Genomic DNA, 11,703 nt, shown 5'->3' with positions numbered 1-11,703 from the left:
CAATTGTAAATGCCAAGTGAAGCCAAGTCCTTCTCCACTTGGTCTTTCCAATGACGCAATGGGGGCCTCCCTCTTCCCTTGTTACCACCAGCGGGTTCCGAGTTGAAGACTTTCAGAGCTGGAGCGTCGAAGTCCATTCCAACGGCATGGCCAAGACAGCGGAGCCGCTGTATTTTAATTCGCTGTACTATGTCCATGTCGTTGTAAAGCTCATACAGCTTATCATTCCATCGTATGTGGTACTCGCCATCGCCAACGCATTAAGGCCCTTAAATCTCCAGCAAAATCTTTCTCTCGAATACTACAAGAACCGCCTCCAAGCTTCGGCGCCACACACCAACATGGGCATGATAAGTGAGTTATAAAGTGTGGTTTTCGTACGACGAGAGAGGACTTTACTTCTGAATTGCCTACTCAGTCCAAAGTAGCACTTGTTGACAAGAGTGATTCTGCGTTGGATTTCCATGCTGACATTATTATCGTTGTTATTGCTGGTTCCCAAGTAAACGAAATTCTCTACTTTCTCGAAATTATAACTGTCAACAGTGATGTAGGTGCCATGGCGCGAATACGCTGACTGTTTCTTTGATGACACCAGATACTTCGTCTTGTCCTCGCTGCCCGCCAGACCCATTCGCTTTGCTTCCTTATCCAACTCGGAAAATGAATAACACACTTCGCATTTCTTATTACCGATGATGTCGATGTCATCGGCGTACGCCAGCAGTTGTACGCTTTTGTAAAAAATTGTTCCTGAGCGGTTCAGTTCTGAAGCTGTTATTTTCTTTTCCAACATCAGATTAAAGAAATCGGCTCGGAGAGGTTTTTCCCAATTCTGACAGAGCTGGTGGTATTGCTCAACGTCATTTTACACAGCCGTATCAGTTTCGCGTATAGGCAACTCCTTTTAGTGCTATTGAAAGCGGCTTTGAAGGCAACAAATAGGTGGTGAGTGTCGATCCTTTTCACTCGGGTTTTTTTTAGATTTGTCGTATTGTGAACAGCTGGGCTATGGTGGATTTTCGAGGTCTAAAGCCACACTGATAAGGCCCAGTCAGTTCATTGACGGTGTTCTTTAGTCTTTCACACAATACGCTCGATAAGACCTTGTAACCTATGCTTAGAAAGCTGATCGCGCTGTAGTTGGCGCGAATTACGGGGTCGTAGGGCATGCGTTCATCTGACCATACTCTGCATAAGAGTCATAGTCAGGTGGTGGAACAACGACTCCGTCATCATCGACCGGGGGGTCAGGTTCATCTTGTCCACAGCTTTCAGAGCTGTTACCATTCAGTAGGGTGGAAAAGTGTTCCCTCCATAATTTAAGTATGTTCTGGAATGAACGACTGGAGAAGTATTTTTACACCCCTTTCACCGCGCCCCTTTCACCGTTATCAGATTTGATCTACTTCGCCCCCTATTTCAACTTTAGCTGTTTAATATGCTCAAAATTTGTATAAGCCCCTAATGCGAAATCTGCTTGGGTTGACTTCGCTAAGCATGTAGTCCTTTAGAGATCTGGTTCTACGATTGACTAGTATTGGACAGGTGGTAATAAGATGTTTCATTGGATTCCTTCAACACAAAATTTGCAAATGCCTGTACTACAAAGCCCAAGCATAAACAGGTGTTTGTTACTTGCATACTAGCCTATTAGTGCTCCACATAGCTTATTTAGGTTTCTTCTACTCAGCATTTTGGTGAATCGTCTTGCAGCCATGTTGGATTTCTGCTCCAATCTTCATGACTGGAAAATGTGATCCTGTATCTCTTTGTAAAGCTGAGGATTGGATCAATTTGGACCGAGGCCCATGGCCTCCTTCTTTTCAGTGTTTGTTGTAAACTGACTAATGGGTTACTTAAGCACACGCGATCATGACAAAATCACTTCTACTCGATCCACTGCTAACCGCTTCTTCCCATCAAAAAAAATCTTCTTTGCATCGTCAGCACTGTACTTTTTTCTTCAAATCAGCACTGCACTTTTTCTGCAAGTTCTGTTTCGAGATGTAATGCCATTTCCCTTTAAAACTGCTATAATTTTACGTAAAAATAAGAACCTCTTCACCTTAAACACAAGCTGCCCCATTTAAACTGTGTTGATTGTTTTCTTAGACAGACTGACTCTTCTCTTAGACGGACTAGAGATACCAGAACACTAGCGTATCAAGATTAAGAAAACTGTTGATCTGGTGATGATCCAATGACGGCAAATATCGTCACAAGCTGAACTTCAACTCGTATAGATAATATTAATGCCTTGTGAAGTCAAAGAAGGCTTATAAAACTATGTAAAATAAAGATAACCGCGACTCAAGGGCTGATCCTGCTGTAAAATGGGGTGAGATAACAACCAGAAACATTCCTTCTAAAGCGAGAAATTAAGTAGACAGGTCCAAGGACTGCCGCTGCAGCCTGCTTCCACAGAATCGCTTTGGTCAATTTTCATGCTGATTAAGAGCTTTCTTTATGACATTTCTACTTTCGCCTTATGGAGTGCATCACATTTTCGAAGCATACCAGAAGGTTCCATGTAATGAGTAGACGACAGCGGCGAAAGATTGTTTAACCGATTAGTTTAAATTAAGTTGTAGATTATCTAAATGCACGGAGAATCTGAGGTACTTCAGATATCGATAGTTTGAACAATAAACCCTCACAGACATTAGAATTCGTTTTTACAACATTTCAAAGTCTAGTCGTCTAGTAAGTCGTATGAGAAAAACGATTATATGATTGCTACTGGACTGCTTTTATATTCATCCTTTTTCGAAAGCTGCCTACCAAACTTAGAGTGAAATAATCTTGTTGGAAAATCCACACCACAAAATCCAAATACTTTTCACTACAACACTGAACCACATACGTAAACGTAAATTCATTATTGAAATGGCACCTAATAACAACAAAAGCGCTTGAAAGCGCATGAAACGGTCGAGTATAGGGCAAATTGCACAGAAAATGTAGGAAAATCCAGACAAAAGTAAAAGAAAGGCTAAGCAAGAAAAAGAGGTGTAATGAGGCAGATGAATGAGCGAACAAGGAGAAAGTACTTGAAGTGAAAAAAAACAAAACGATAACAAGAATGAGGAATGGAACGCAATTGGAAAACTGTGAAACACAGAGAGAGAGAGCACAAGGATATATATGCAGAGAGCGGGAAAAAGAAAGCAGCCGCTGCTGAGAGCGCTAAACGAATCAAAACACTGACATTGCTGTCGTTTGCTGAGTTGCAATAGCAAGGATATTTTGACAGTTGTGTATATTGAAATGTATGTATGTATGTGTGTTTGGATGTGCGTATGTTTGAGAATTGCCTTTTCATGTGAGTGTATGGAAGTGTGTTTTTGGATTTTCAGTTTCAGCGCTTATGTAAACAGACAATACGAACTAGCGAATCGACAATGCGGGTATTAAAACGAAAAATGTACTAACATAACGCACATACATACATACATATTTACATACATTTCGTCTACAAACTCAAAGGAATGTACAACATCCATCGACTGGATGGGCGAGGATGTAGAGAATGAGGGCAATGCAACAACAAAAAGCACAGAAGTAGATGTATGGCTATGTATGTAAATGCATGCCTATGTATGTATGTGTGTACATTAGAACGTACCAGAAAAAAAAAAGTTTGCTGTATACCCCCCCGGAGTCTACAGTATTTTTGCAAGGGAATTTCCATATTATTTTTTTTTTGTCGAACACAAGTTTTTTTACATTTTTCGTGCTAGATATCTTCGGCATATAGAATCGGATCTTAAAGTTTCGTACATCGATGTTCATGTCTCGAGGATAAATTTTTTTTCTTCCAAAGTTCATTGACCTTAAGTACCCCATGCTAGTATCACAGTTTCTACCAGCCTAACGTACCACCCTAATGTCAGTAAATTACAGCTCGCCGTAAAGCATTAAACTTTTGTCTAAGGAAGTATATACATATATATTTCTATTCTAAGGCAATTTCGAGGTTTATTTTGGTTGAGCCAAGAGCCGCCTTTTTACATTTTTCTTCATATATTCGGTATATGTGTACTACAGTCGGATTTTAAGCTGCGATCTAACGATATTCTTGTCTTGAGGGGAAAATTTTTTGTTTCAAAGTTCATTAACTTCAAAACCCGCGTACTAAAACTTACTTGGTTTTTCTAAACCGGTTCCAACTGTTTTTTTTTTTAACATCTTTAGGCGGTTTTTTTATTTTTTAGAAAAAATCGCTTAGGCGGTTAAAGCGCTAATAAAGAAGAAGAAGAAGAGGAAGAAGGTGTCACCGAGTAATGTAAAAAAGGACCCTAGGTACGGCCCAAAAAATAAATTCCAAATTAGCTTGCCAAAAAAATTTTAGGTTTAAAGGCGTACGGCGAACTTTTTTTTTTTTGATTGTAAGGTGGTACGGTCTAATGTATATATGTACATACATATATGTGTACATATTTATATGCTAAGTACATACATACATATGTACATCTGTGCATGGTTCGTTGCCGTTGCCGCTATTTGGTTTTATTATTGTTGGGTAGTTTCGGAACGTACTAACCGATTGTAGCCGACAGTGCCCGCACCCGAAAAATTCGCTCTGGAACATGGGAAAAACGCTGCATGGGAGGTACCTAGTGAGAAAATTTTTGATGGCTTTTTGGTGGCTTTGGGATTTTCTGGTTTCCGTTTTTTTTTTTCTGTTTGCAGACTCGAGCGAAGGTAAATTGGGCGATGGTTTTGCATGAACTCGTAATAATAAAATATTTAATAAAACTATCATAAAAATACTGAAAATCGCAGCTGTTTTGATGTATGAATTACTTGCTACTTCAAGTCGGTTTTATCGACAGCTATCGACGAAATGGCCACCTTTTAAATGTCAGATATTTTTTAGCACCAAAGTGTAATAATTAAAATTTGTTTACCAAATTAACTTTTTCTCATGAAGTAGCTTTAAATTTCAACTAAACGCGTTTGTCGAAAAATTAATAATAGTTGATGCTGCTTATGGACATTTAGAAAACAAACTAGGTATAAGCGTCATTGCGGCTTTAACTGTTGTTGCAAATGCATATAAGAAATGCAAACTTATTCCAGTAACTATTCTGTGTTTTTTTTTTTTTTGTTCATGCTTCTTCTGCTTGTGGGATTCCCAAACACAGCCGACACACAAAAAGCCCTGCATTTGCACCAACACTTCCCATCAACAATAAATGAAAACTGTCCCCAACTATCTTTTTCCCCACCCAACTATAGTGCATCCATTTGTACATACATACATATGTACATACATATGTACATATACATAAGTGTGTCTACGTGTGGATGCCTGTAGCATATTTTTTCTTACTCCATTTCATTTTGGGCATTTCCTCTTCAGGCACCACACACACACTAGCACATTGAGTGCTAAAGCGTAAATCCAAATTATCATCCCTGCTCTGACAGAAACAGGAATGGAAAATCAGGAGACGACGACAACAACAATTGGGTGGTGGGAGCAGCCACAAGGCGCTTATCCCATTCCCCCGGCTAAAGTAACGAAAGGAAAAATCAATGGGAAAATTTTAGCATCACATTGAAATTCGCAAGCGGCTGCTGCTGGCGTACCGTTTTGGAGTAGGAAAACTACGGCTCATAGCCGTGCTAGGTATTGAAAAGCCTAAGCAAAATGGAAAATTCTTGCACTTTTTTCCCGATAAGACTGCGCTAGTAGACACATTTACTATGTAAAAGCAATTAGTCAAACTACCGTGCCATGGCACAGAGTAGTGAATAGCCAGCATACGCGTAGCTTTATTTTTTGTTTTTTTTTTTTGGCTCCTTTTAGTTGTGCGAGTTGGACAAATTCACTGCACAAGCACTTATACTCTGTTTTTCAGTTTTTTTGTTTTAATTTTTTTCCATAAACAATTCTTTCGCACTTTGTCACAATTCATTAAAGCGTTGATAGGCCGCGGTCGCTGGCGCTGGTGTCAGCGTGAGATTTAATTATTTAATTGGCTCCGTTTATTTATTACACTCTATGTATATGCTTTTTCTTCTATACAAGCTTGTCAATACACCGCTCGCAGTGGATCTAAAAATAATACACCCGTTTTTTTTTATCAGCTAGCAAGCACGCCCCACTCGCATTGCGTTTTTTTTTCGTTTTCGTTTTCGGTTTTTCAATCAAATCAATGCCGCTTGGAAATTGGTGCATGCAACGCCGACGCTTACCACTGTGTACTTATTTTAATACAATTCAAAGCACTTCTTCACTGCAATGTATGTATTTTTGATTATTTATTCACAAATCACAATTTTCACTGATATTTCTTATTTTATTTCTTTTCATTTAATGCGAGTTACAAACGCGCGCGGACCACCTCCCCAACAGACGGCAAAACAGAAACAAAGTCGCTGTCACAGCGAACGGCTTTGTGCAGCCAACAAACAGCGCCCGTTCAGGGTTGCAAGCAGTTGTGCTGCGGCATAAATACTACGAATTTTAACATTCATGCGCAGCAAAGCGGAACGTTCACTCCAATCGGAACAGCACAACATCTGTGGAGTAGGCAAGAATTTGAGGAGCGCATGTTTGCAGTGAGAGCGTATACAAGAGTTGCGCTTTAGCAGTAACGTAGCGGGTTAATGGGCAGCAGAAAGATGCAGTAAAAGAGTGGAAGGCAAGGAAACCTTGCTTCCCATTGTGCTTGTGTGTTTTGTTTTTTTTTTTTTCAATAAAATATTTTATTAATGCCTTTAAAATTATGTCCAGCACACTATAACATATTTCTAGGCGTGCTAACTAATTTTGAGTTTGTTTCTTAAGTTATTCATTTTCTTTATTCTCTTGCTGCAGTAAAGCGCATTGCCACCCGGCACACATTTCCAGTAAGAGTAGACAATAGCGTTGCCGCTGAAATGTGGGCTACCAGATTGTTCGCCCAATTTGTTTTATTTGTTGGATTTTTTAAACGCATTAATTCAAATTCATTTGAAGTAATTTAAATAAATTAATGAAAAATAATAATTATTTTATATAGTTTTAGATATTTCTTGGCAGGATTTTAGGAAGTTTATGAGGCAAAACAAAAAGAAAATTTTGTTTAACAGAAATTAAAAGACAACTTTGCTTTTATAGAAACAAAAAACGATACACCATGCCCTACTTAATTGACCCCCGGTTAATTGATTTCCTCTCTTATTTGAATAACCTTGTCGATCAAAAAAATATTGCATAAAAAATACATATAAATTTTCCCGCATAATTAAACCCGCTTAATTGGTTTCCCCGCATAATTGGTTAAAAATATGTGCTATCCCCCTTAAGTTTTGTTCCTTTTTATAAAATTTGTATTTAAAAAGTTGGGTGCAAGTATGCATACTTATATACAATAGCATACAGTACATATAAATTGCTTTTGTTCCTTACATTTTTTTAAAATTAAAAATACTATATAAATATCATTAAAAACTAAAATAAATAATAAAAATGCAAATTTCTGTAGTTGCTCAATTAAACGAGTGTCGAGTTTCCTTTATGCCATTGAATATATTTAAAACTTTACCATTTTCAAGAACTTCCTTCTTAACTTCTTTTGTTTCATTTTTCAATACGATTAGCTGTATTTCTTTACCATCAATTATCTTTCCATCAAAATGAAGGCAGCAGTGTACATTTTTCAATGTTTTTTTTTTTTTTGTATAAATACGACTTCTATTTTCTCAGCAGATTTTATTACCGCTCTGTAAATACCTGTTTGTGATGGCGTTAAAATGTTAACGCTTGACTTAGCCAATTGTTTGCAGATTTTAGATGCTTTTGAAGTGCTCACATTTAAATTTTTAACCAATGATGGAGCTGCCTTTACAGAAATTTTTAGCATTTCAGGAGAATTATAATCTTTGTCTTCCAGCGCGTTTTCGTCTGTCAAAGACTTTTCCTGTTCATTTTCAAATACTCAACGTTGTCATCTTGATCGTAATCGAATATTGGAACTGAATCAGAGTCACGCATTACATCTTCATTGCTACTTGTTTCGGGCTAACATTCTAAAATTTTATTGGTTATATCAAAACTGCTGTTCAAAAACTATAAGCCTTAGGTCTTTTTAAAATCTTTTGATAAGTTCGAATCGCTATTTTCGGAACTTTGAGCTTATTCCACAAATCGAATAATTCTTTTGAGACGGTTTTATATCTTCCATTTATTTTGACTTGCTTGACTTGAAGCTGCTAATCCAATAAATCTGCCAATAATAATTTTTTGCTCGGGGATTTTGTTTAGTTTAATTTACATAACGAGTCTTCTATATATTTGGTATGGCTCTCAATGTATATTTTCTGTTTTCAAAACTAGTAAAATTTTTGCCCCAGACTTTGTAATTTTTCTGCACAGCTTTATTTCTTTTTGTCTGAAATTATAATGAATTTGTGTGATACAAACAATAAACGTATATTACAAGAATTATTGTAAACGACAAAATATTTATATGCTTCTAAGTTAAAAGTATTGTTTTATTATTTTCCGTAAATAGCTTTTAATACGCCTCGTGAGTCTCATTTGTTTAAAACTTCGGAGAAATATTTTAATTAAACTAAAAAGAAAGAAAAAAATAGGGACCAAATTTCAACTCATTTGGTGCGGGAACTCTTCCGACAGCAGCGAAAAAGCAAGATTGGCTATTTCATGTAAAATTTGATATTTGCAAAAAAATCAATAATGTGCATACATATGTAGATCTGGAAATTTTAGTTTTTAGACCACTAGGTCTTTGTTTTTTTTTTGGCAATTAACAACCTGCATACATACAAAGGTACGCATTATAAAATACATGAGAAGAAGTAAAAACTACGCACAGGTATCGTGTTTAACAATAAGTGTGTAGTCGTGCCGGCTAAAATGTACTTATTTTAATATTATTAAAAAAAAAATTACTTATTCTTATTTAATTTCAATCAAAATTTTATTTTTACTTACCATCATTTGCGAGAAAGAAATGGGCTGCATTTTAGTTTGGCATCCCCGGAGTTCCGCATTAAGGTAGCTATGGAACGATAGAGGGAGTTCTCCTGATTGCAAATATATATACTTTTAGCCGCAGCAGGCTTCTAGTTTTTAAGTTATTTGTTGTTAAAGTTTGTAAATTGAACTAACCTCTCGGCGCTATTTCACACAATAAACACTTTATTTATGTGCACACTTCGGCAAAATAGTTGCATTTCCACTTTAATATACAATTCTTAATTAATTAATTATGTAAAACGCGTTTATAAATGTCTTCACAAACGTTTGCACATTTCACAAACAAGCAGAAATAACAATGGCTGACAGTAACACAAAATGTATGCAACCATACGTTAAAAAAATGCACAAATAAGTGCGTATAATTAGGAAGTATAAGTGTACAATACGTACATATATTGCTCTTATTAAAAATAATAATATCAGGATCGATAGGGGTCTTACTCCTGATCATAACGGTATTATTTTTTTCGGGTGGAAATAATATTTACTGGTGTTATTGTAGTTCAAAGTACACAAATGTAGAAAACGTACATCGTTAATTTGATAAATAATGAAAATTTTTAATAAAAAATCGCGTGATTTTTTATTAAAAATTTTCGCCTGCGCCGCTTTTTCCATAAAAATCAGTACTTCGATAAATAACGAAAATTTTTTATAAAAAACCGCTCGATTTTTTATTAAAAATTTTCGCCTGCAGCGCTTTTTCCATAAAAATCAATACTTCGATTTTTTATTACAAATTTTCGCCTGCGGCGCTTTTTCCATAAAAATCAATACTTCGATAAATAATGAAATTTTCTTTAATTTTTGAACGTTTTTATTATTTGGTTTGAAAATAAAAATTATTATTTTTTTGTTTATATGTTTAATTTGGAAACTGGTTAAACAGGTAGAACTTAGTGAAAAGCCGAATGAAAACTAAATTTTCAATTAAAAAGATTTCACGAAACTTGCTGTTGGCATATTTATGTTCAGAAAAATGTAAATAAGTTAAATAAGTGGTAAAAGCCGCACTTCAAGATATGATGCTTACTTTCATGTATGTATGTACATATGTATGTATGTTTACATAATTTAAAATTTCTACTGCATGCAAAATTCGACTATCTACAAAGCAGAAAATTATTTTAAGCCACTAAGAACTCACTTTGCGTAAAAGTTGCAGCACGGCAGCACTACCAATTCTCACTCGACGCATATGGCAACACTCGTTCCAGCAGACTTTTTATGACTACATTCGATTTGTTTATCAACTGATTACTAGCTCACTATTAAAGTCACATTGACATCTTTGTATGTATGTATATGTGCACACTCTCATATCAATTTATTCAACTCATTTTCCTCATTTCATTATTCATTTTCCTCAAATTTTTTATATAAAATTAAATATGTATGTTTTCATCCATTAACACACAATTACACAAATTTGTATTGCTTCCAAAATCACCGACAACACACTCACTGCTCTCGGCTTGTTTACGAATAGGGCGAGTGGGAGAATACAGACATTTCCCCCAATTGGAAGTGGCGACGACGGCAGCGACTGTGCGCAAAGCAAACACATCAGCGATGCGGCGCTTCCACGAAACATGAAAACAAAATGAATGGAGCAAATGGTAAAAATGTTTGCTATTTAAATAACCGATTTATGTGTGAAAAACACTTGCAATCGTTAAAATTCTATACACAATTTTGTTGGAACACTTTAATACTTAATTTTTTCACATTTTATAACTAATTTTCACACAATTTCTAACACGCGACGACACATAAACACAAGCTCTGCCACACCACCGGACAATGAACTTAATACTGTGCTTTTGCGCTCTCCCAGCTATGCGTTTGTGCGTTTGTGAAGGAGATGTAACGAAAAAGTGTGTGGCCGATGAGTGTAGAAATTTGAACGGCGTTGTTTTTGGTTGGTTGTATTGGGAATTTTCAAATCACATTAGGGGAATATATTTAATTTGAATTAGTTAGGGAAATTAATCTAAATGAACCGAAAAAAATAAAATAAAATCCTATAAAATAAAGAAAAATACAACAAAATAAAAAATTTAAATAAATATATAGAGTAAAGAATAAAATTACATTCAATTAAATGAAATTGGATAGCTACAATAAAGGAAATCAAATTAAATAAAAATAACATAAAGTAAAATAATTTAGAACATACAACTAAAATAAATTCAACAAAATGAATAAATAAAAACATAAAATAAAGTAAAATATTGAATTAAATCTGTAAACTAAAATGAAATGCATACAACTGAAAAATAAATTCAGGTTGAATACAATAAATCAAATGCGAAAAAGTAAGGTTAAACTAAATAACTTAAAACTAAATACTAAAATAAAATTTAATAAAATAAAATAAAATCAAAAAAATCGGATAAATTAGAAACTAAAATACATAAACTTAAATGAAATGGAATACAATAAAGTAAAATAAAATAAATTAAATAAATAAAAAACAATGTAAAATAATCTAATAAAAAATTTTAATTCATTAAACGAAATCAAATAATAAAAATAGTAAATGAAGCAAACAAATTAATGGAAATGTGTAAAATAATATAAAGTGGAATAAAATGGTTTTAATATAAATACAAATATAATACAATAAATATTAAAATAAGATAAATTAAAATAGTTTAAGTAACGTAAAAGAATTAATAAAATAAAACACTAAATAAGAT

This window comes from Rhagoletis pomonella, unplaced genomic scaffold, assembly GCF_013731165.1.
Source record: "Rhagoletis pomonella isolate Grant_MI unplaced genomic scaffold, Rhpom_1.0 Rhpom_scaffold_00003, whole genome shotgun sequence".
NCBI lineage: Eukaryota > Metazoa > Arthropoda > Insecta > Diptera > Tephritidae > Rhagoletis > Rhagoletis pomonella.
The sequence above is the reverse complement of the archived record's forward strand: the minus strand, read 5'-3'. Positions refer to the sequence as shown.